The following is a 24,174-nucleotide window of genomic DNA, read 5'->3' on the forward strand; positions in this document are numbered from 1 at the left end:
TTATATGTAACAGTTGGCTTAAAGTCATTGTTTTTCTAGATGAAAATCTCACCCTTCAAAGAGTTTGGCCTATGGTGAGGGAGAGAGACAAGAAAGAAGCCAGTTTTAGTCAGTAAGATAAGTGTAAGAATGGGTGGTATGAGCAATATGTACAAGGGTCATCTAACCCAGTCTAGGGCACCCTAAAGGGCTGGAGGAGAGAGTATCTAAACTGAAACAGGAGGGATAAAGGAGTAGGAGGGACATTCCAAGGTTTTCTTTATTTGTTTGTTTCTGGCACAGAGGCCATGGATCATGGGGATGGGATAGGAGAGGAGTGGGAAATGTGAACAAGAGGTCATACAGAAGGCTGAAGAACTTGTAGGACTTATTTTCAAGTTTCAAGGAACTTACAGCATAATTGGGGGGGGGAAATGATAGCAGAGAATTTTGGTAATAAGTGAGGACCAGAGAAGCAACTTCCTAAGCAGCCTTTGACTAATTAACGATTGAGTAAGGCAGACTCACCTTGCTAGGATTTCTCTGGAGAAAGTATCTAGACCCTTCCTTCAAGGAGATCCTATGATCTATGATTTCATTCTGTAGTGGGAAGAGAAGTCTCCGTGGAAATGTAAGGATTTAGCTGGACCTTGAAAAATGGGTAGATTTTCATAACACTTTATTGTGATATAATTTTAAACTATCAGAAAGGTCACAAGAATTGTATGATGAATCTCCTTATACTGTAGAGCAGTATAAGATAGTATTCAGATAGAGCAGTGAATGCTTACATCTTTCCCTGGTTGCTCCTGTTCTTTCTCTCTCTCACACATGCTCACACACACAGGTAATCTTTCCTGAAACATTTGAGGGTAAGTTGGAAATATTTTGTCCTTTATCCCTGAACACTTTAGTCTTATATTCACTCCCCCAAAAGAATGTGCTTTTATATAATCACAGTAAAATAATCAAACATGAAATTTAATAGTACTGTTATCTAATCAATAGTTCTTTTTCAGATTTTCTCAGTTATCTAAATCATGTTCTATATAAGCTTTTCTCTCTCAGTGCAAGATCCCACACAGATTCATTCATTGCCTGTAACTCACGGGTCTCTGTAATTATTCTCTTATTTTAATAGTTCCTTAACCTTTCTTCATCTTTCTTGATCTTGAGATTTTTGAAAGGTACAAGTTATTTTATTTTGTTGAATATCCCTCAGTTTTGGTTTATTTAATGTTACTTTATGGTTAATTTCAGATTATGCATTTTTGGAAAGAAAGAAGTTAGGTTATATCCTCCTTAGTACACCTTAGGAGGACACACAAAATGTTGGCTTGACCCAATATTAGTAATGTTAACATGGATGAGAGGGTGTCCACTCGATTTTTTCACTGTCAAGTTATTAATTTTCCCCTGTGTAATTCATAAAAACTTTGTGTAGAGATACTTTGAGGTTATGTAAATATCACATTCCTTATCAAATTTTCATCTGTTAATCTGAGCATCCGTTGATGATTTTCCATTCCATAATTGCTTCTACCTTTATATTGCTAGATCTGTATTACTTTTTTGGTTTCCCCACCTATGTATTAATTTACTTACATAATTATGGGCTCATTTCTTTTTAAAAATAAGTTATAATCCACTAGTGTCATTATTTATTTTGATATTCAAATTATCTCTGACTTACCTGTGGAAATTCCTTCAAATTGGTTTCTTTCTTCCTTCCTTCTTTCTTCCTCTCTTCCTTTCTTTGTCTCTGTCATTCTTGGACCACTTTCTGGAGTAATCTACTCCTCCAGGGTCATTTTGCACTTTCCTGCCCCAGTCTTAGAGTCTGCCTTACGTCCAAGAAGCACCAGCTCCTAATACCAAAGTTTGAGTGTATTCATTGCTATTGGGGTGTATTGTTTCTAATACCTTTGGTGGACAGAACTAGGATACATTTATATTATATTATGTTAGTCTCTCTACATTTAAAAACCTGTGAGTTCACAGTGACAATAGTACATTCTAGTCTTTTCGCTTCTATATTTGTAACTTCAATAGTGGGAAACCTAGCTCAGAATGAATACATTTTTAAAAGGCAGAGAGAAATAAGAAAGTTTTTCTGACCTTGAAGAATCTGTGAGATATCAAGGTAGAGAAAGGTCTAGATCTGAGTTATTTCTACCAAAGGAAAAATTGTCTTTAACATGTTGCAATTTATAGAGTGGTATAAATGCTAAGAAGGTCAAGTTGCAGGATCTGCATGGGATTACAGGTTATATATTCACACATACACCTCCTAGTTTCTTCATGAAGAAACCACCATCTCTGTTTTAATTGTGGAGGGTGGGGAGCTCCTTCTGTGCAAAACACTTACATAGGTTTTAATAATCCCTAGTGTTCAACATTGAGATATTTAAGATTGACCTCGTATTGAACTATTTTGGTATAAGGTTTCTGTACCAGAGACCACGGACTTGGCAATGAATTTTGTAAAACAAAACTCTCCTTAAAAAAAAACAAAACTATTTTTCAATAAATTTTGATAAGGAGTTCGTTTGTCAGGTTCAATGGTAAACTCTATTCCAAACATAATTGCTGAGCTTTCGTTCAAGAATTAAATTTCTTTTCATGACATGTCTCCTTTTATAATCTTTCTAAGTATAGACAGACATTATAATGCTGGTTACTGTTGAACAAGATTATTATCGTTATCATTATCTGTGATGGGTGGAAGATGCCTTAAGACTGCAAAACCAGGTGCCACAGTATTCGATGACTGTAATTTGTTTTTCAGCATGTGTGAAAGGAAAGCCATTTTAAACCTTCTTACTGAGGTGTGGAGGGAGAGGGGACAAAATGTTTCCAAATTAGACCCATGGCTATTTGCTTCTTATTATTGGAGAAGGAACACTGAGAACTAGGTGAACGAATTCTCTCAGCCCAGGGACACAATTCAGTGTCAACTGGAAAGAGAATTTTCCCTCTTTCAAGTGAATAGTAACTGCAGAATATAATGCTTTCACTGAAACCTTGGCCCAAAGATACAGGCTGTTTCTTATGGAGTAACAGAATTTGGAGGAACTTAACCTGGTCACAGGAGGGCCCTCAGGTATGAGCTAAGCCTAAAAAAACATATGAAGCACGGAAGTGAAACATTCACATCAGGACTAACCCTGTTTTTGGCTTTTACCAGGAAGAGCAGGGCCCAGGTTAGCGGACAGATGGCTCCTGAAACAAATATTTTGATTATTCAGTGAAGCATCTTTCTGACCTAATTTTTTCTTTACAGGAATTCTTTTCCTGGGCTGGAGCCAGGCTAATCAATAAGGAAAGTGGGCACTGATTTATGTTCTCTGTTCCCCTTCTCTTGCGATGTCACTCACGAACTCCTCAAGCCTGATGTTCCATTAACATCAGAGCCCTCCTTTTGTTCCACAATAGTTTTGTAATACAGAAACCAAAACAATGTGCATACAGCACTCTACCTGGTGTGTGTCAATTAGAAAATAAGCAATGTTTAGCAGCAATGATTTTTTTAAAAGTTATGAAAATTTATTTACAAAAAATGCATGTTAGAAATGTCACATCATTTTCTTTAGATACAATTAAATTTAGCCTCGAGTCTCCTTCATGCTGGTTGGCAGAAAATCTGCTACCAGCCATTATTAGACCATCCCCATCTCAGTCTTTGGGGCTTAGTAGAGAAAAAACTAATTGTCGAAGCAAATATGGCTACCTGGTGTTAGGGGGCACTAGGCGCCTCTGCCTGCTTGGTCCTGGGGACTCCAAGCACAGCCTGAGGCCGAAGGCCCAGCCACCTTAGGGGCAGTGATTAGCTCTCTCCACTGAGGTCCTGTCCCCTCTCCACTGTGTGAGGCGTAAGCTCAGGCCCAGTTCTGTGAGGGTGCCTCAGAATCTGTCCTGGTCTTGGGGGTTCCCCTCATTCCTGCTGCTATCTTGTCCTTCCTCATCGCATATCATGTTTGCAAAGGTTCTCTCCCTTCACCCTTTGGTAGGGTTGCCAGATTTTGCCAAAAACAAAAGGAAAGAAAAAAAAAGTAAAAAACACAAAACACAAAATAAGTCACCCAGTTCAATGTGAATTTCAGGTAAACAATAAATAACTTGCCCTGGCTGGTGTGACTCAGTGGATTGAGTGCTGGCCAGAGAACCAAAGCATTGCCAGTTTGATTCTCAGCCAGGGCACATGCCTGGGTCGCCGGCCAGGTCCCCAGTAGGGGGCGCATGAAAGGCAACCACACTTTGATGTTTCTCTCCCTCTCTTTTTCCCTCCCTTCCTCTCTTTCTAAAAATAAATAAATAAAATCTTTAGAAAAACAATGAATAGCTTTTTTTGTGTAAGTATGTCCCCTACAATGCTTGGGACACACTTACACTGAAAATAAACTGTTAAGTCTCTTGTGAGACTTAACTGGGATCCCTATGTTTTATCTTGTAACTCTCTAACCTAAGAGTTACTGCTTTTAAAAGACTCAGGAATAGAAGTTGTAGATAAGGCTGGGTCTCTCAGTACAAATCTCCAGTAGGGTAGAGCGAAGACTTAGAAAGCCTGTATAGACTTGGAAAGATACAGGGAAAACCCCACCAGGGGCAAAGACAAAGTAATATCTGTAAATGTTACTTAGGAGTAACATGATTTGTTACTTAGGAGTCAGTCCTTCTGGGGAAGGCAATATTAATGGATCCTTTCCTAAATACAATTTTAATTAATATAAAGGAGGAGAAACTTGGAGGCACAAGAAGTCTGCAAGCTGAGGCAGGGGAGCAGGAAGCCAGGACAGAGGTGCACAAAGGTAAGGGCCAGAAAGATAAATTCATACCTCACAGGCCTGATGTAGACGTCATGGGCAGCCTAGGATAGCAGACCTGGTACCAACCTGATTCCAGTCACGACTCAGCATCGTCAGCACTACCACCACCCAGCTGTGTTGCCTGGGACAGGTCGCCTGAATTGTCCCTACAGCTCAGACTTCTCTTGTGAGATTCAACCCAAGATGTACTCCTGAATGTCTCATAGGTCCCCCAGAGTCAACATGGGCCAGTGTGAAACTCACACCTCCTCCTCTCCAGACCTGCTCTTCCTGTGTTCTCTGTGTTAGTGTAATGACACCAGCCTCTAGACTGGGTACCTAGAAGTCGTTCTTATCCCTGATGATCGGCCGTGTGGGTCAGGTTCACCTGGCTGGGCAGGCATGTGTCCCTTGCTGCTTTCATTGCCGCAAGGAGGAGGACCTTCTCAGACAGGAGAGGGACCATTCCTACTTTTTCCAGGAGGACAAAGTCACTCTGGGGTGGCCAGAGAGAAGTGACTCTTCTGTACATTTGGAGGGAAAACCTTTTATAATGACTTTGTAATATAGTCCACTCTACCTTCCTTTTCTTTTCTTTCCCCCCCAAACATTAATGCTTGAGGTTTTGTTTATTGAGGTATAATTGATATGTAACAGTATGTCAGTTTCAGGTGTACAACATAATGATTACATATTACTGTATTGTGAAATGATCACCACAGTAAATCTAGTTAATATCCAATTTCTCTCTCTCTTTTTTTTGAAGTGACTTGAAATGAATCTTTGTTCCTGTCTATCAAAACGGCTTAACCAAGAGCAAATCATTTTACTTTTTCTCAATGGACTAAAACTAGGGTGGCAGGGCATTGTACTAGGGGCTGCAGTACTTATGCCCTGGGAAACTTCTTGTGGCAATTTCCTCAATAATCCCCCAATGAGCAAAAAGTTATTTTAAATAAGTCCATTGAGATTAGTTTAACAGAACAAGGTCAGAAGGCATTGGAAAATAATTAACCAGTCTTCTCTACTCTTGAAATAGCTTCTCTTCCCCTGGAACACAGAGCAAAGAAAGCCAAATAATAGGGGAATGGGTGAGAAAACACAAGACTACTTCATGGTTCCTGCTTTGCAAGACAGAAAAAAGTCATTCATCATCACACGCCCTTTGCTGGCTGTGTCACAGGAAGGCATATGGCAAAAGAATAGGAGGAAAAGCAGGGTCATTAGCCATGTTTGAAAAATTGTTAAATTTGGCGGCGGGGGGAAGAAATATCTTGTCTTCCTAATTCCAGTGAAATCACTTCATGATGCTTTTGGATCATTCCAGCCTGATCGACAGGAGGGTTCAAATGGACTGTGACGGGGGGTCGATGTGCTACCAGACCCTTCTGGGGACACACGCACACACCTATGCATGTGCACTGCACTTTATATCTTTATGTATTTATGTGTATAAAATGATATGTGTTTAAAATAAAATATGCATTGTTGGCACTCAAAATATAAAGTTTTGACACTCCCTAAACAAAAATCAGCTTCAGAGTTAAGTTTGGATCCTAGCCAAGTGCACTGTGCACCTGAGAAATGAGATAGGATTTGGATGTAGAAGTCAGGTGTTTTTCTGTCTTTTGAGTTTCACAGAAATCCAGTCCGTGTGCATATTTGTATGTCTGCATGCTTATGATTCTTTTCCTTGACGGTCAGCAATCATCCCACTTTAGTGCACCGCTCAGATCTTTAGCTAGAGAAATGGTCTGCAGTCAATAAATGCCCCTCCAACGCTGGACGGTAGCCAGAGGGGATCGGTGAGTTTAATGAAACTGTAGCTTAAGAAACTGTTTATTGAGTGTCTGCTAAGTGCTAAGTACCTTCCTGATAATCTGCTAGTTCAGAATTTTATCCATTTTTACAAGTAAGAAATAAAGTTAAGTCAGTTACTCAGGGTCACATTTGAACTCCAAGCAACTAAGCTGGAGTTCAGTTCCACAGTGTCAAACTTGAAAGCCCCGGATCTTCCTGTGCTAGTGATGGCCTGTGTAAGTGGTTTGGAACGGGGACTCCAGAGCCCGACCGAGTTGCAATCCCTTCTGTTGCTTTCTAGCTCTTTTAATTTGGCAAATTATATAACCTCTGTGGTTCAGTTTGCTCATCCCTAAAATGGGAATAATATTCGATTATAAGAATAATATGAATAAGGTTGTTGAGAGGATTAAGTCATCCGATATGTGTAAAGTGCCCACCCCATCCATCGTAGGTCCCAGCCCGTTGCTGTTATTGTTCTTCTATACTTTGACAAGGGATTCAAGCGCTGACTCAACAGCACGTGGGGGTGCTAACTGACTACCAGTTGGCCTCATGGGCTGGCCGGTCACAATCAGCAGCAACTATGTCACCCTTTATATTCTTGCTTCTAAATGGGTAGTGTCTGGGGTATGGATGCTCCTCAAATTCAGTCAGTCAGAATTTCCCCAAATGCCTTTGAGACTCCGGATCTCTTTGAGAACCCATGCTTCCTTTCCAGATTATGTGGCAAAACCTGTGAACCTGGTGTGAATGGGATGGCTTTTCACTTAGAATCACCTCATCCAAAATCATAGATATGTTTTCCTTCTGGTAAATATACGTTGTTTGATTCTAATGTCCAAAATACACCTTCTCTGAATGCCTCCTGCCGTGGTGCCTAAGTGAGGGCCTTTCCACCCAAAATGAGGGCAGAAAGAGGTAATTATTCTCTTCCTAAGAGTTGGCTCCTCCAGACTCATTTACAAAGTCACTCAACTGTGATTACGCCAGTTAAATAATCCCACTCTCCAAAGAGAACTCCTTGCCGCAGTCATGTACCCCCAGGAACCGCGTTCATGTTACAGAGAAAAACAAATAAATACAAGTGCCTCTGCGCCAGTGTTGCAGAGCCCTATTTTGTCAGTTGTAAATTATATCGGGTCTCGGGTGGGAGGGAGCCAGCAATTCTACAGTCCATGAAAGAATTTAATGAGAAACATTAGGCCTTCGTAATTTGGAGGGTCTAATGCTACCTTTATTTTGTTCTGGCAGATTTTAGAGACAAACAGTTTTCTAGATGCCTAAAAGTAATGCCTAGGATTCTTATTTTACATATTTAAGCTATACATTTAGACACAATTCAAGCATTCCAGGGTGTTAAGGGTGTTTACAAAGGAGGCTGCTGGAGGCAAATGCAGGCAGTTCCTTAAATTAATAATGCTTTCGTTGCAGTCCAGTGTTCCCACCAGTTCTGCCAGAGCCAACGTGCATCTAACTTTCTCCGTTTATTCTCTCTCTCCCGTCTCTCTCTCCATCGCTGTCTGTCAACTTCTTCGTGGCAGCAGAAAATGTAATCTGCGGCATTACTCATTGGTCAGTGAAAAGAAGCCCCAAAGCAAACACTGAAAGAAGGAGGCTGAAAGGCAGGAGGGGAAGAAGGAAGTTCAACATGTTGCCCTGTTTGCTTAGAAGGGCCTGACCCAAGGAGCAGAGTGTTCTTCCAGTAATCATGCCTGCGCTTTTGTAAGAATAAGTGGTATATAGTGGCTTGGAGCTAGACACACCCACATTTAAGTCTTGACTTATTACTCTCCCATTGAGTGTCTTTAGTCAAATCATGTGGCCTTTTTGAGATTTGTTTTATGCATCTTTAAAGGTGTATAGGAATTCCTACTTTCCAACATTGTATTTGTTGAATATATATATATTCTCCAACAAATACAATGATGGAAAGGAGGAATAGATATATATATATATGTGTGTGTGTGTGTATATATATATATATATGTATATATATATATATGTATATATATATAGTATGTTATAGGGGTTTACTATGTGATTGCCAGTATTTACTGTTTCTCATCATCACAGTGCTGCTGTAATTGTCATTGTCACTACTATTTGTACAATTGCATTTGATGGATGCTGTACCCTTCAAATGGGCCACTCTCTGCCTGACTCTGCCTGCCTTGATCTTTAGTCCCATCAATGGAGAGACAATCCTGAGGTTTACACAAAGGAGGGAGGGGTATTATCACCCAAAGGCCAAAATTACAATGCACCCTCATGCGCCAAGGAGAACATCTGATATCCCATTAGCATGGGCTCTAACAAAAATACTTCAGACAGTAATACTCAATTCTAGGGTGCATGAAACTCATCTGGAGGACTTCTTTTTTCTTTTTTTTAATTGTTCAGTTACAGTTGTCCCCATTTCCCCCCTATTACTCTCCCCTGCCCTATCGATCCCCCGCCTCCCACATTCAATCCTCCCCACCCCGTTGTCTTTGTCCCTGGGTCCTTTATGCATGGAGGACTTGACCCCTCCCCTTCTTTCTGCCATTATCTCCCTCCCCCTCCCTTTGGTCACTGTCAGTTTGTTCTTTATTTCCATGTGTCTGTTTCTACTTTGCTCCCTTGTTTGTTTTGTTGATTAAGTTCCACTTATAGGTGAGATCATATGGTATTTGTCTTTCACTGCCTAGCTTATTTCACTTGGCATAATACTCTCCAGTTCCATCCATGCTGTTGCAAAGGGTAGGAGCTCCTTTCTTTCTGCTGTATAGTATTCCACTGTGTAAATATACCATAGTTTTTTGATCCACTCATTTAATGATGGGCATTTGGGCTATTTCTAGAACTTGGCTATTGTAAATTGTGCTTCTATGAACATTGGGGTACACAGGTTCTTTTGAATTGGTGTTTCAGGGTTCTTAGGGTATAATCCCTGCATTGGAATTGCTGGGTCAAAAGTCAGTTCCATTTTTAGTTTTCTGAGGAAATTCCATACTGTTTTCCACAGTGGCTGCACTAGTCTGCCTTCCCACCAACAGTGCACTAGGGTTCCCTTTTCTCCACATCCTCTCCAACACTTGTTTTTTGTTGATTTGTTAATGATGGCCATTCAGACCCGTGTGAAGTGGTATCTCATGGTGGGTTTTTTAGCATAATTAATAAAATATATTTTTTCTTTCTTAAAATTTTATTGTTGTTTAAGTAAAGCTGTAAATAGAGATTGCAGGGCCCTGTTCCACACTGTCTGATATAGTACTTCTGCAGCCCAATAATTTGCATTTCTTATAGTTCCCAGGTAGTACTGATGTTGCTGTTCTGGGGACTACACTTTGAGAATCCCTGCACATTGTGTAGCTAATTGTCATCTTGGAAGTCACTAACAGCCTGATCTCCAGATGGTGCTTTGTATTTGGGGCCCAGAGAGTCCAGAGGAGGCTGGGGGCACTGCAAGGGAAGTCAGGGATGGGCCGAACACCTGCAGAAGTGGAGGACTAAAGGGGATGGCAGGCATCCAGACCCCATACCACCTAATTTAGTTTGCTGGGACTCTTGGCTTAGGGTTTACCTCCTTTCTCCTCTTCCTCCTGGCTTCCTCACTCTTTAACAACTCTTGTCCCAGTGGGTTTCCTTTTCTTCCCACCAAGTCACCTCCAGATGGGCCTGATGAAGGGACATGGAAAGAATGTCTCAGGTAGTGGAAACACCATACATAATGGCTAGAGGTTGGATCAGAGGGAGTAAAAGCAACTCAGTTTGGCTAAAGCCTAGAATGCAAAGAAATTCCAGCTTGAGGGGGTGCTGTGGACAACAGAGCAGAAGTGGGGTCGTGAATTGGACTTGATGCTAAGTACTATGGGGAGCTCCTGGAGGGTATCAATCAGCGGAGTGACACTAGATGATTTGTAATTTGAAAGGCTTACTCTGCCTGCACTGTGAGAAGTTGGCTGGAGGAGCCCAAGCCTGGAGAGAAGGAGCCCAGGGAGGGCGCTGTTGTAGGTGTCTAGGCTTGAGGTGCTGGTGGCCCAAACTTGGGTGAAGCGGTGGGGACAAAAAGACTCCTTGAGTCCTTATTTTGCTGTAATAAAGTTCTTGAACCACCTCTGTCATTTATTCCAGTGTCCTCCCCACGCCCAGGGCTCCCATACTTTAATGTACATCAGAACCACCTGGTGGGCTTATTGAAGTGCTGATGGCTGTGTTTTGATAACAGTTTCTGATTCAGTGAGTGGGGGTGAGGCCTGAGAATGCTGGACAAGCTCCCAGAGGGTGCCACCGCTGATGGTCCTGGGACCACACATTGAGAACCACTGATTTATTCCTACCTTTTTATAAAGAGGATTGTAGCCTTGGGCCCTTCCAGATGATCACACTCTCAGCTTTTGGAAATGGGCGCCCTGGTATTTAAATAAAACATGGAATCTATGTTTTGACTCTGCTCCTCAGGATCTGCCTGAACTCACAGAGCTCTCTCAGCCTCAACTGATTTGTCTTCATGAACCACCAGCTTTGCCCTGACTTTTCTAAAAATTCACTTGGCTTCTACAGCAAGTGGAACCCGTTCATCCCCAAGCGATTCTAATGAACTCTCTCTGGGTCAACTCCCCAAGTGAATAACTTGAATAACCCAGCATGCCTGTAATATTTTATTTATTTAAAGGTTCCGAACTCTCCTACCCTACACTCCTTTGTTAAACAAAGACAAACCAAAACACAATTGAGTTAAAAAAAATGTTTCTTTATTCCACAAGTTGTTCCTTTTTTCTCCAACTCCTTTCACATTCCTTTAACTCTCCCAGACGGCCAACCTTTCTTGATTTTAATTTTGGTAAGGGCCCTCCTGGCCCATGCAGGAACACATTAAACATCCTTTGATGATGGTAATAGAAAATAAAAATTCACGGCAAGCTTGCTGTCCCAGTGTGTTATTAACACGGTTTCCCTCCTTTGGAAGGATCAGCAGAGCATGCATCAGTTACAAGCCTTCTTTCTTTCTTTGTCTTTTAACACTTTTCCTAGACCCAATCCTTGCAGTTTAGGCTTTTTGCAGCTTGGAACATCTTGCCACAAAATTGGTGTGGTTACCATGCCTACAGCAATGAATATATATTCATGCTTCCTGTGGGCCCTCCAGAGACACGAAGGCTAATGTGATCTCTGCTCTACCTTCAGCTCCCGGTATGATCCAGCAACTTGCCACACAGTGACTTTTGGGCGTGAGAATGGATTTCTTAAAGCATCCTCTGACATTGATGAAAAGGCAGAGGAGAGGGAGCGGAAGAGCAGCAGAGGAAAATAAAAGTTTAGTACTCTTTTGTGCTCTACTGTAGTCAGGGTTGGCTTTCACTGTGTCACTGAGGGGAAGAGACTGGGTGCCTGAGAGGAGAGGTAATTGGGCGGGGGGCGCATAGGGGAGGGTGAGTTCAGAACTGAGCCCGAGAAAACATCACACCATCCATTACAATGCCATCAGGTGGTTAAGAAGGAAATGAGTAAGAGAACTGATGGTGAAAATTACATCGTATCAGAAAGAAGACTGGGTTCAAGAGTACTTCTAGTTTCAGGTATCACTCATTGTCCAGCGCACTGGTGTATTCCCTCCCTCAGGTGGAGTTTATAAAACAAGTTTCTTAAAGTGAACCTAATTCTCCCATTGGTATCATTAGTAAACTTATTTTGCCATGTAATTTTATAATATAAATATACTTAAATATATGTATACCATATGGTGTAAATTATCTTAATCAGTTGTGTAAGTCATTCTAACAAACTGAGGACTTTTCTTTAGGGAGGGGTCAAGGTGGTGGCTGTCCTGTAGCATGCGGGACTTTTTAGACAATTGGTTGGGATTTCAGTTTTCCTTACTTTTGTTCCTATAACCTGCTCCATTAACGAGAGGATCTGTTTTTCTTGTCTGTAATTGACTGAGGCAAGAAGTGTTTATTTTACACTTAGAAATCCCCTTTTTCCATATTTACAGCGCTCAAATTTAATTTCCTAATTTTTGTCTTAATTTTAGTGTAGAATTTTTTGTTTTAATTTGGCTTGCATAAGGTTGGAATTAATGAATTTCCATTTTCAGATAGGGTCATTTAAAAAAATAAAATTCAATCGCAAAATTTTTCAAAATTGGGTTGTTAAATGTTTGTTCTCTTAAGACAACAAAGTTACTTTAAGAACTCTAGAAACCCCTATTAGAAAAGAGTTCATTGTAATTCCAGGCAATATCACTACAACGTAGGCTGAATATTTGTCATACTAATCAAAAATACTTTTTGTAAGAGTTTAGGAGACATCACCTTTAATCTAGATCAAATTTCTAGACTAGTGGAAGGTGATAAATGCATATTAAAGTGATTTCTTTTCCTACCATGGATTTTCCCCAATTCAATCTGGCTTTTTTTCCATTGTGTCAGAGAGGTTTGACTGTATTAAAATATTCAGTAGCCCTAGTTTACAATATTATACTTCACCAATAGGTGTCACTGTCTAACACATGATATATTCAAACAAACAAAAAATTCCTAAGTATGTATTTCAAGGTTCTGTAATCCTAATTAATTCAATACTTTATCAGCATGGAAGGGTTGAAACTTTGAGCATTAAGTTTCAATAAAGCAAGGACTCCAGAGGCTGTTGGGGGCTGGGGAAGAAAGCAAAGCATGTATAGAATTCTAGTTTTAACTGTAGCTGTCTCAGGGAGAAGTTAAGAGAGAGGCAGAGATCTTGAGCTCATCAACATTCATAGATTTCTCACCAGCTCTGTCATCACAAGTAACCTTTAACGATTGCTTGTTGCGGCTTACTTGCCTTTTTCTTTCCTTTCTTCCTCCCTCTGTCCCTCCTTCCTTCTTTTTTTCCTCAGCCAAGGCCTTCAAATAATAGTGGATAATCAATTAATTCAAATGCTGTTCCAAATTTTGAGCAAATTTTAGGGTTCAGAAAGGTTTTGTCCTTTGGTCCTGCTACCCATAACTGAGCTATGACACCCCAGCTCATCTCTGTCAAAGGTTTTCATCTTTGTCAGATACCAGTAGTGAGTAGACAAGTGTTCTCTAATGAGAAAGGAGTTGACATTGAACACTTGACAAGCCAGGCAACATGTAAGGGTCAGAAAGAGAAAAGGGAATCACTGTTGGGTTAAATTGTCTGCTTGAAGATTTGAAGGCCTGGGTAGACTTTATTCTGGATGATGCAAGAGGAGAGTGGCTTTTTAACAGTTTTAAGGAACCTCTTAAAAAGTTTATTTTTCTTCAGCTGTTTTTTTTTTTAAGTTATGGAAGTTTTGAACATATGCACAAAATTAGAGAGAATAGTATAATAAACCTCCATGTACTCATCACCCAGATTCAGCTATTGTCAGCATATGGTCAGTCCCTTCCCTTCTGGACCATCTCTCCCATGCCTTAACCCCACCTGTCGGAGCATTCTGAAGTGAGTGCTAGGCACACGATCACTGCACCCCCTGAATATCTCAGGAATCATTCTAAGAGACAAGGCCACTGTTTTCCTTAACTATTGCGATAGCAAAATAAATAAATAAATAAATAAATAAATAAATAAATAATACTATTTCTTTAATATCATCTACTATGATTTCAGTATTCAACCTTCCCCATTGTTCTATAAGATTCAAATAAAGTCCTCTTATTGCATTTGGTATTTCATAAAACTCTTTTAATCTGTATCAATGTCCTCCCTCTTTTTAAAAAATGCCATTTATTGGTTGAAGAATTTGGATCTGGCATCCTAAAGAATACCCTTCACTCTGGGACTGGCATGTTGCCTCCCTGTGGTGTTGTTGGACGTGTGCATCTATGCTCTGTGTATTTCCCATAAACTGGCGGTTGTATCTAGATGCTTGTTCATATTTAAGTTCAATTTTTGGTAAGAACATTTCATAGGTGATACTATGTACTCACTAGTGTATCATGTAAGAGGCATATGATACATAACACACTCTCTATTGTATTTTATTTTGCCCTGTTTTTATTTTAGTTTTTGTAATGTTTAGACTGACCAAAGAGTTCAGATGTAGTCAGAATGATTCCTGCATCATTGCCCACGATGAGACCACTTCCTTTGAGGAATAGAGTGAAGAAATAAAATGGAGTTCCTATAGTCAAGCCACTAAATTACTAAAATCAAGTAGATTGAGACATGAGGAAATGATACCATTATTTTTTTAAGTAGCCTGGGAATTGAAACTTTTGAACATTCCATCCTGCATCAATGCCTGGATATACTAATCAAACCTACAAATGAGCCTGCGATTACCCTCTGAAGTACTAAGGAAAGAATATTCATGTACCCAGACCACCTGACAACCCTTTTCCAGACCGCATGGCATCCATCATCTGGAGCACTGGTCATCTAGAGGATTACCATCTCAAACCAGTCAGGACTGGTTCTTCTCAAGAATGTACTTTTTACTGGGACAACTCTGACCTTTTCTTTTTCACTCAGGACATTCTAGGTATTGCCTAGTTGTGCTTTTGGTTGGCAGACCCTGAGACCCTTGAATAAATCTTTATCATTTATTTCTAGCCAAAGCTTCCATATTTTTTTTGACTTTGTTGGACATCTAGAGCTATAATTTCATTAGGGGTTACAAGATATAGGTATTCTAATTTAATCATTTCTTCTGTAGTTACTGAGTGGAATTCTTCTATAAAGAAGAATTTTTCCTTGTCAATTATTTGATTACCTTGGAAGACAGTTCATACAGGAAAGTCAGGATAAAATGCTTGATTTCCCCAACTTCTTTACTTATCAAATTTCAGAATGAGAGGTTGGTGCTCGAACTTTCACATGGAACAAATGAGATTAAAAAATATATCATTATGAACTCATATACTTAAAAACATATTTATTGTGTTTTAATTTATTATATTTATCATATATTTTGATGTACAAATTATTTCATCTTTGGCCAGTGGAAGTCCCATTAACGTGGCTCCTAGTATCTCATGACATAACCCCAGTGAATGTGGATAGCTTCTTTGCCTTCCCGTATGAAAGGATGTCCCAGGTTTATATTGTGAACTTATTGCACCAGACTAGGAACCAACCATTTCTCCAAGGATATCAGGTTCTTTTCCCTGAAAATGGTAGTTGGAAACCACAATATAGACACAAGGGGCACCCCTGCCTCTGAACTGGTTATTGCTTCCAGACCTTTTGTGTGAATAGAGCTAGGTAATAAGTTTTATAAAAACAAAATACACAATGAGTATATTGGCCTGTTGATTCAAACTCAAATCTACAGATCTCTTGACCTGTATTTTCTTTAACTATGCTTCAGGTTTTTATAAGACCCGGCTTAGGTAAAACTGAGTTCATATTCAGCTTGAGTTTAGTGAGGTATATTTGTGTGATTTTTCAGTCACTTTGGTGCAGTTAAGCTACTGCTAACCATCAGTGTGTGAATTACTCCTGTGGTTCTTGGAAGCAGAAACACATGGATAGTGGAGGAAAAACTAGGCTTGCAATGTACAGAACATAAAGCTGATCCCTGGAAAATTCCTCCAGTCATCAGACATGTTTAATTTTTAGCTGTGAATACAGTTCTCCTCAACACCTAGTCAGGAGGAAGTGCTGTGCTGTCAGGACTCTATTTGACAATGCAGTACATACAAATCAAAAAGCAGCATACATTTAAAAATGTATGGTAAATCATGCCAAATAAAATTTGTCAAAATTCCCATGTTGGTAGGGTGCAAAATTACAATGAGACTACAAATAACAAAAACATATTATTGTGAAGTTGCATATTTTATGTACCCCAGCTGTCAATAATAGAAACAATTTTGTTGTATTATTCTAGAAAATATTAAATTATCTTTCTATTCTCATTACAGAAATCTACATTAGAAAGTTGTTTTTATTTGAAGCAATGAATAAATTGGAACCAAAACTGTAAAGAAGGTTAATATTATAAAGGTATCTTAGTTAATAAGATTTTTATGGACTATACGATAGTTGAGTATTTGCGAGCTATTTAAAATTTGTTTGTTGTGACTTTTCTTCTCAATCTAAACAAATACTTCCATGCCTAATTTTATATTCTTAATATTATTATTATTTTTTAAAGTGAGCCTCTGAAATTGTAGAAACCTTAGACCCTCCGTTCCCCAAATTCTAGAGCTGCCAGGTGCTGGTTGTTTTTTATTTAACCCCTCCCAATTTTAGCGCTTCTCTGCCCTGTTCTGTGCTATGGGACCTCTACAGATGGTCTTAGCTGAGCTTACCTCCTCTGTGGCTTCCAGATAGGTTTAGCCAAAGAAAGATACCAGCTGGAATTCCAAAGGAAAGAGAAACAGGGGCTATTCACTCCTTTTGCTTCCTGCTTGTCTCTCACCATAGTTAGACCAGTGAATGTGCTTCTCTGAGGCATCAGTCCTTGGTGGAAGGTTCCTACGCTGTGGTTTTAGCCCTTACTGGGCTGTAGCAACACCATTTCCTCCCTTTTTCCCTTCGGGCCCTGGATGTAATGGCATTCTCCGAGATGCCTCACTAACCTTGCTGAGTTCCTTAATCCTGTTCAAGACTTAAGTAATAGTTGCCATGATAAATTCTTTCAGTTAAAACTTTTCAAGTGTGCCATATGTTTTCTGCTGGGACTGAGACAGGTATTCAGGTTAAGCCCAAGTGGAGAAGCTGGAGGAATAGGGAACTGACCGAAGCTTATTGGCTCCTTTTTGATATACTCGTACAGGGTACCTTCCCTGTCCATCTGGGAGCTGTGTTGCACGTGGGCCCTCTTTAGGGTATGGGGCATTTTGGCAAGGGAGGGATCTCCTGTGCTTATATTTTAGGCATCACTGGGACACCATATACCTACTCCCTCTAAGGGCATTTCTTTCTCCCTGGGTGTCAACACTGAGTGGCATATGTGGGGGAACCAAAAAAAGAAAATGGAATTATAGTCTGGAGGATGGGCCCCTTGTAGTACAGGCTTCTCCTGCAAGGCAAGTGTTCTAGGAACCCTGGTGTAGCAGTATATGAGCTGGTGTTGTTGTGAGAGGCTGCGATTGGTTTCAGGGAATTTTTTTGAAAACTCAATGCGTTTGTCCATTTCATGATGGGTGGTTACAAACACACCTGCCCACACCGTGCTGAGTGTTCAGCAGTTTTTTGACCAAAAATGGTATGACTCTGTGCCCCACCCTCCCTATTCACCAGATGTCCCCACAGGGGACTTTTTTTGTGTTTCTCTGGATGAAAAAAGTCCTCAAGGGAAACATTTTGCTGATGTGGAAGAGGTGAAACAAAAAATGGCAGAAGCACTAAAAAGCGTCAAAATTGACGAGTTCAAAAAACTTTTGAGAAGTCAAAAAAAAAAAAAAAAGAAGTCTCAGTAGGTGTATTGCATCAAATGGAAAGTACTTGGAAGGTGACTAAAGTTTAAACATATAAGAATAAATACACAATTGTTTATAAATAAAATCCGGGTTTTGGGGTTCCCCCTTTGTATGAACCTTTGATTTTCTAAGATACCTATATTCTCTCCTCTCACTAGTGTTTAGAATTATTTCCCTTTTGCTGCTGGCTGCTCCCATAACTGCATCCCTTTCTTCCTTCCTTCTTTAGTACCTTTAGCATAATATCTGCAACTAGGTTTAGGCATTTATTTTATAGAGGATATGATTTCAAGGAAATTATATTTCACATCTTGCAAAAATCCCTGAGGCAAAATGCTGAGGATTAGGATGGAATGGGTAAAAGGAGGAATACAGGAGAATCACAGAAATTAATATTATGTTATTATGTCCCCAGACCACCAAAAATTGTTGCAAGGTGTTTAATAGTATGATACAAAGTGTTTCTTGGAGCCTACATGGAGCATGAATTGGTCTGCTTACTTTCAGATTTATCGTTTTTCTCTGCCCTGATCTCTATTCCAAGAAACTCTATTTCTCAGGCCTCTGCAGGTTTGCCCAGTGGGGTACAGTGGTACAAAGCCAGGGAGAAGCCAGGATGTTCTCTCCTCTCTGCTTTTGTTGGCATTTCTCTGCCTCTTCTATGGGTCCCTATTCTACAGCTGAAAAACACCTCTCTTCATGGTCCCATTAGAAAGGCCCACTGTGATCCTACTTATACCCAGTGACCGCAGCTCCTGGAGTTGGGAACGCAGCCTCCTCTCTATGTTCCTCATCCTTATGTTCCTCTAGCTCTGGGGCAGTAGCAGTTTCTTATTTTTTATTTTTCCAATATCTGGGATGTCCCACCATCTCCTGTTTGGCCCCTTAGTTCTTTCATCACTTATACAATCAGTTCCCTAGATTGAATTCTGTCTGTCTGAGTAACCTCCAATGGTTTCTGGTTTCTGATTGAAATCCCAATGGTATATTATGTGTCTGCCCAATGGGAGAATTTGCTTCCTCTTGAGACCCCATCTTTGTCAAAGGTTGCTTGTATGTAAAAAAGAGCAACCCAATCAATTAATCTAGTTTAAGTAAAAGACTTACTGCAAGTAAACATGCAAAGCTCATGAAATCCAAGTATACAGAAAATGGAATCTGTTCTACTTTCTACAGTGTAGGCTTAACTCCCAGATGATAAAAGGATGATAATAGGAGTAAGCAGATCAAACTAAGCCACAGCATGCTGTTTTACTGCAACCGCAGGGCAACTTACACAGTGCTCCTGGAGAAAACTTCCGCCTCTCGCCATTCCAAGGTTAGTTTCAAGCAATGTTTGTGACCATGGGGAAAATGTCATTATGTAACTACGTGATTTATTATCCACTTAGACTTTGTCAGAGACAATGGGGCACATGATGGGCCAGTGGTACTCACAAGAGTCTCCGTAATACTGGCTTATGTTAACTCTCAAACTTTAAATTCTTTATCTTGCTGACCTTTGTTATCCTTTATAATTAACTGCTCCCATACTTCTTTCCAGTCCTCTTCTATCTTATTTCTTTTTGTTTTCATGTTCAGCATGGGCAAAGAGCTCAGTGTCCCAGACAGAAAGAATGGATTATATGCAGACCTGCTGGTCCATTTGGCCAAACTCCAGCTATAATCATGGAGTCTCATTTTCATTTTATGTAAACATTGGCTGTTTACCCCCTTATCTGTCTGGTTATTTCCATGAGGACTGAGGCCCTTGAAAATGCTCATCAGCTTTACTGAATATCCATATATTGTTTTTAACTGGACCTTCTTCCATGCAGTAGCTTTCAGTTGTGATCCATACTGCTTTCTCAAATTATGTCATTGAATGGACCAGAACCAGGGCAGTCCTAAGGGGTCTTAGAAGCAGGAGTCTGTGATTCTCATTGCAGTGACCCACTATTAATGAGTCTCAGATCCCATCTGATTCTAGGTCTGTCCCTTAGTTTAAAGATCCTAAGGGATGGCAGCAGACAGCCTGGGATCACAGGTGTAGGACCGGGGATCTCTATTCAACCATTCTGTCCTTGTCTCCTAATTAATATCTAGTTAGTAAGGAATTTGATCACGATCATAGTATTTTACACAACCCTTCCCCTCCAAACTGTGAGTATTGACTTTTTCTCTCTATACTTTAAGAAGCAAAAATAATACCAACACTAATCACTTCAACAAGGGCAGTATTATTACTTGCAATAAAAAGTGGCACTTACTACAGTGAAGCACCTTTCACTTCAGAGAATGTGTAATTTCAGCTTGGGTAGCTGGCATAATACTGCTGAACACCCTCTCTCTGTTTGACCCTATCGCACAGGTGCTGTCGGCCCAGGTACGCCCCCCCAGAATGCTGCCAAGAAAGGGAATCTAGGTTGCCTGTGTTGGGGCTGACCTGTAGACTTACAATTCCTGAATCCATAATGAGCAGTTTACTTTGATCTGCCAGTCAAAATTACTACTGGTCACTTATTCATTGATTAGTCCCCTCATTTTAAATAATTGCACAATCAATTACTAGTGGCTAAAGTAAGGGCATTGAGGTCTACTAATGGCTGAATCACAGGAAGCAGGAAATGCCTGGAAATAGCTGCATTACTGAACTTCAATAACATCACACATGGGCCAGGGACCCAGGCAGTGGAGATTACCACAGAACAAGGGTCTCCGAAAGGCAACTTCCACGAATGCAGCTTTTGCTGAGGTGCTACCTCTTTAGTTGGAGAACTAGGCCACTTTCCAGGTAACAAAAGCTTACTTAATCCAGGCAAAATTATCAGGTAGAAATGCTATCCTAAATATTTATAATGGCAGGGTCGAGCTTGTTTGTGTGGTAAACAGTGGAATGGGCTTTGATGAGAGATTATGTAGTAATGAGGGGGTGTGTGTGTGTGTGTGTGTGTGTGTTATGATTTCCTAAAAGGTATTTGTAAGAGTATGGAAGAATAGAAACCCTTCCTACCCCAAACTATATAGAGTAAAGTGCCTTCCTTACCTTCTGCTCCCACACTCAACATTGGGGCTGGACTGACTGTAGATTATTGTGGAATTTGACCATAAGACCAGTTCTAGATCAGAAAGACAGATTATGAGCCACAGGATCTTGTGTGTAGAAGTAAAGAGAGAGTTTCAGATAACGAGATGCACCACAGGCATATTTCTGTACAGTACTTTGAATGATAAACCTCATTAAAAGTCACTGTTGGAGTGATTTCAGACAGGATCTGAGCATTCTCTTCACTGAGTCACCAGGAACCTAGCATGTAAGACAATGAAAATGTAGAGCCTAGGAGAGAGCAGGCTGACAACTCTGAGGGTGGGGAGGTGGTTAAGCGGTGGAGAGATCAAGCAAAAAGGAAAAAGGACTCATGGACATGGACAACCATGTGGTGATTGTGGGTGTGGAGTAAAAAGGGGATAAGTGGTAGTGGAAAAATAGAATAAAATAAAAAAATTTAAAAAACATAGAAAAAGAAGAGCCAAGGAATTTGAAAGCAAAAAATCTGAATTGTATCAGGGCACAGATAATTCACCCAGCACATGACTAAAGGTTTCCATCAGCTTCTTATCAAGCATAACTTAGACATTAATATCAGATGTATGATGAATTCTATTTATAGTTTGTAGAAGATAACAATGCATAATTTTACCATTCCCTTTAACATTATTTCCTCTATGGGTTCAGATATTTGTGACTTATTAATTTTAGTGCCTTCATAAAATCCTGAGTTGAGAAACACACCCAAGTATTGCTGAATATAGAGATCAGCACCAAATGGTTTTAGGGGATTTCCTTGAAGCATCTGCTTCTCAGAGCGCTAAGGCTGGTTGGGGAGCAGCCCGCTGAGGATGCGGCTGGTGCAGCAACTTCAGGGAAGCCAAAGCCACATACGGGAATCAGAGGAGAAACAAGGTGCCGTTGGAGCAAGTGGCTAGAAACAGCTGTAAGTTACAGCAAGAGGATCTGCTACTGGATGCAGTTTCAGCTGTAAAAAGGCACATGTAAAGAGGTTATCTGTGTATAGTGCCCACAATGACCTGCTTCATCACTTAATAGCTTTGTGATCTAAGTCTGTAAACTTAGCCACTCTGTGCCTCAGTTTCCATCTTTACAAATGAGATGTGTATAATAACTCTTTAGGAGTTGTTATGAGGATTTTATGAGCTAGTGAATGAAAAACATGTGGAAAGAATGTTCCAATAAATATTTGCTAATATTATTCATTACTAGTTTGAGAATAAATATTTCCATCAATAATTAATTTCATTGGAATAGAGGCTGGTATGAAGTGAAAACTTCTGGGTATGAGTTTAGAAGTACGACTTTTAGTCATGGCTCTGACAGTCATACCTGAAGTGAGTTATAGAATTTTAGACCTGGAATGTGGCAGGGATTTTGAGATTATCTTATTGGATTTCCTCAATTTATGTGAAGAAACTGAGGCCAGAGGACTCTCGCTGCCTAGATCCCACACAGCTAGTGGATAGCAGCATGTACTCCTTTACACTGCTTTTCTTCACTGAACTTGGCTCTTAGTTTCTTCATATGCAATCAGGTATTGAATGATGTTAATTTCACTCCAAACTCAATTAAAATTAGGGTCTTTTAAAGCTCAAATTTTTAATTTATCTAACAAATATTTCTGTCTAAACCTGAACGTATGCCTATTCTATAACACAACAATTCTACTTCTAAGTATGTATTTAACATTTATATATATACCAACAGATATGCACTAGAATGTCCACAAGAGCACTGTTTCTATTAGCCAAAATCTGGAAACTGCCTAAATGCTCGTCAGCAGTTGAATGTATAAGAAAACTAGTACATTTACACGACGGCATATGATGTAGTAAGGAGAAGGATGAATGACACATACCCACATTGTTGATGAATTTTACCAGCATAGTGTTGAATGAAAAGTCATACAAGAAATAGTTTATCTTATGTGATTCCATTTATAGGGAGTCCCCAAATAAGCAAAACCGAACTATGCTGTTGGAATTGGGGACGGTGGTCATGGTGAAAGTGTACAGAAGTATTTCCTGTAATGTTTGTTTCTTGCTCTGGGCGCTGGTTACACAGATATGCTCAGATTGTGAAAATTTAGTGAGTTGTATACCCATGTATGTGTACTTCTCTCTTGTACTTCTCCCATGTATCTTCTACTTCAATTTAAAAATAAAACAAGCACAGCAGAACAAAGATACTTTTGATTGTCACCTGTTGTCAGGCACAAATTCATGTGCTGGGGATAATAAAATGAACAAACTTGTCAATATTCAGCCCTCACGGAAGCCATTTGTACAGGGGAGTGGAGGAGACAGATAGATGCAGTGCAGGAACATCGATGTCACTGTGAGACTGTAGTTGGTCATTGCTTCTGCATTTATTAAGTAGCTACTTTGTGGCTGCTATTATTGTCTTCCAATTTATAAACTTTTGATAGTGCATCATATTTCATTCTGTCTCTAAGACCTTCTTTGAAATATTATTACTTTTTTATCTATAAATGCTCTCTCTTTTCTTGGCTTTATTCTGATTTCCAAGTGGTTTTAGACTCATTTTTCATCAGTATGTCAATAGATTTCTGCCAATTACCACAAAGTGTTCATTTCTGATAAAGGAATAGAAACAAAGCAAGATAGAAAAGCCTGCTTTGGCAGTCAGTGGTATATGGGACCTATTACAGCCACTTAAGTAACCTCAGCAGTGATCTGTTTACAAGGGAAAGACAATTGCTTTCTAAGATCTATTGCCCATTTAGTGACCTCACTGACAAATGTTAACATTATTCAATATTGTTCTCTCATGTTTCCAAAGTTGTACTTTAATTGCCTTTCAGATGAAAGGGATGCTTTAATTATTATGCTTAATTGTGCAGAAAGAACAAGTGCAAAAACAGAGATATACATTGATGTTTCAATGTGCTTTTATGGAACAAATGAAGTCCAAGAAGCAAAAGAAAAATGCTGAGAAAATGGCAGAAGAACTCTAAGAGTGTGGAGAGATGTTTATTGAGACCACATATAGGGGCCTTGAGAGAAGCAAGAAAGACACTGATTAGAGGGGAGAACACGGTGTGTTTTTCTTGACCACTTCTGATTGTGTGTGTCAAAATGTCCCTGTAGAGTGAAGGAGTACATAAAGCCTTTAGCTTGTATTTTTTTTTCAGTTTTGACCTTGTTTATTATCTTTT

This window comes from Desmodus rotundus, chromosome 4 (genome assembly GCF_022682495.2).
Source record: "Desmodus rotundus isolate HL8 chromosome 4, HLdesRot8A.1, whole genome shotgun sequence".
Taxonomy (NCBI): domain Eukaryota; kingdom Metazoa; phylum Chordata; class Mammalia; order Chiroptera; family Phyllostomidae; genus Desmodus; species Desmodus rotundus.